The following is a 2347-nucleotide window of genomic DNA, read 5'->3' as shown; positions in this document are numbered from 1 at the left end:
GGCCCGGAGCGGGCGGAGGACGGGACGTGCTAGGGTAGAGGGCGAGCGCCCTGGCTGGGGCGGCTTCCCTCCGGGCCCACGAAAGCTCCGGGGTGAGGCGCGCGGACTCGGACTCCCGCTCCCCTTCCCCGGCCGGCCGCCGGGTGCCGTGACTGCCGCTCCCAAGCACTTTGCCCGGGCCGCCGGCGTCTTCCTGGCGCGCCCTAGCGCCGGCCGGCGCCTCCAGCCCGCGGTCGCCGGGCTAGTGGCGTTCCCAGCCCACCCTGCTTTGGCTCCGGGCCTGACTCGCAGGGCCACCGCCCCTGCCCTTGCCACCCCTCTCCAGAATTCAGCAGAAAGAGGGCTTGTGCGTCAGAGGTAGGTAGCCTTGCGGGATCATTCTTTACTCAACTGCTCACCGTTTGTTTGGGACGTTTCCCCTCCTGGCACAGCTGGGCAGGGCCTCACCCTGTCAAGCAGCCTTCCTCCTTCCCTTCTGGGGGGACTCTGTCACATCGCAGCTTCCCCGCACCGAGTCATGGCCCCTCCTGGGCTCCTGGAGGACTTGTGGGCGGTGCGGGAGCACTCCCTGGCCCTGGAGTGGGCTGACTGGCCCCAGGGGGGAGCATATTCCACAGATTGGCACCTTAACTCCTGTGTGCAGGAGGTGAGAAGGGGAGGACCCAGGGGCGGCAGCTCCTCGCAGCTCTGCCTCTCCTAGTGAGGGGCTTCCCACCTGGTGGCCGTGCCCACTGGGGGGTCTCCTCCCCCGCCCACTTGTTTGCTTGCTTTAACAGGGTGACTGGGGCCTCATCCTGCCTTTCAGACAGTGCAGCCAAGTTTGCAAAGAGCCTGCTGGGGTGAGGGGAGTGGGGGTGAGGTGGCCACACATGGGTGGAGTTGCTTGGACAATAGTTGACTGTTACGTGCTGGGGTCCAGGGAATTAGGCCCATTTCCTGGAAGGGAACACAGAGGCCTAGCACAGGCACTGAAACCCATGGCTGTTTTCTACTTAGGAAGCTGGCTCCTTGGTAAAGCTGGTCACTGGCTTCCTCAGTGAGTGGTGCTCAGGGCGTGGCCCTTTGTGGCATTGATGGGGCCAGTGGACAGCTGAATGTTCGTGAACAGGCTTATTTCTGGGACTTCACCAACCCCCTGATGGGGTCCCCAGTCCCCCTTTCGCAGGCGTTCTGGCTCTCCCTGGTTGTGTCAGGGCTCGGAGGCGAGGGGTGGCGAGGAGGCCAGGGAAGGTGTCCCCAGACTAGCGGGCACCCAGCTCACTCCACTTGGGCCTCGGTCCGAGTTGCCTGCCCACCACCTTTCCTCCCTCCTGCTTGCACCTGTCACTCCAGGGCAGGGCGTGGTGGGGGCGGGCTTGGCCCCAGGGCCTCTAGGAAGGCCTCCAAAGTCCCGCAGAGCAGAGACTGCAACCTGTCCTGCGGCAAGGCCAGGGGCTCCCACCTCCAGAGCATGTCCTGAGCCTTCCCGAGCTGCCAGCTCCTCTCTGTGTCCCTGGTCCAAACCACTGTCCCCTCCGGCTGGTCCCCTCTAGAGCCTCCTAACCAGTTCTCACCGACTACGGTCCGCTCAGCAGCCAGGGGCACCTTTGAAAGCACAAAGCAAACCCGGACCCCCACGGCTTGGACTGACTGCAAAGTCCCTTTTCTATTCCACCCTCATCTCCACCCCAACCTCCTTGTTCACACTCTGGCCTCCCTGATGCTTCTGGGAACCCCCAGGCTCCATCCTGCCCTGAACATTGGCCGTGACCCCTGCCAGACCCAAGCTTTCCTCAGCTCACAACTGCCTCCTTCCTGCTGCTTAGGTCTCAGCTCCTGGCTCCAGCGTAGCCCCACCCCTGTCATTCTCAGGCCCATTTTAATGCTTTATTTTCTTGGCAGTGCTTTCCTGGAATATTATCATCAGCTGACTTGTGTCCGTGGGCTCCCGCCTTGCGTGTGACTCCCGTGACCACCCACTGTGCCCGGCACCTGGCACTGTGGGCGCTAGAGAGAGGGTTGTGGTCTCAGTGTCTGAGGGCTGGGGGTCCCTGGGTCACCCTGTCCTTTGGACGTGATGACAGCCTCAGCCTAGGCCTCGTGTCTCTCCTGAAGTGCTGGCCGCCTAGCCCCCTACCCTCCACTGCGGCCTCTCTGCAGCCCTCAGCCTGAGCTCGTGGCCGTGGCCCACAGCGATGTAGGGCCAGCAGGTCCCCCAGGTGGCAGTTTGTGGATGGGGGAGCCGGTGTGCTGGGAGCTGTCACACTAAGTTTTCAATCTGCCGCAGCGGACTCAGCACTTGTCAGGCCTACTATCTTCACTCTGCCCGCCCCCCGCCCCCAGCAGTGTTCTTTTTTTTTTTTTTTTT

The sequence above is a fragment of the Lipotes vexillifer genome, unplaced genomic scaffold, assembly GCF_000442215.2.
Source record: "Lipotes vexillifer unplaced genomic scaffold, Lipotes_vexillifer_v1.1 scaffold575, whole genome shotgun sequence".
Lineage (NCBI taxonomy): Eukaryota > Metazoa > Chordata > Mammalia > Artiodactyla > Lipotidae > Lipotes > Lipotes vexillifer.
The sequence above is the reverse complement of the archived record's forward strand: the minus strand, read 5'-3'. Positions refer to the sequence as shown.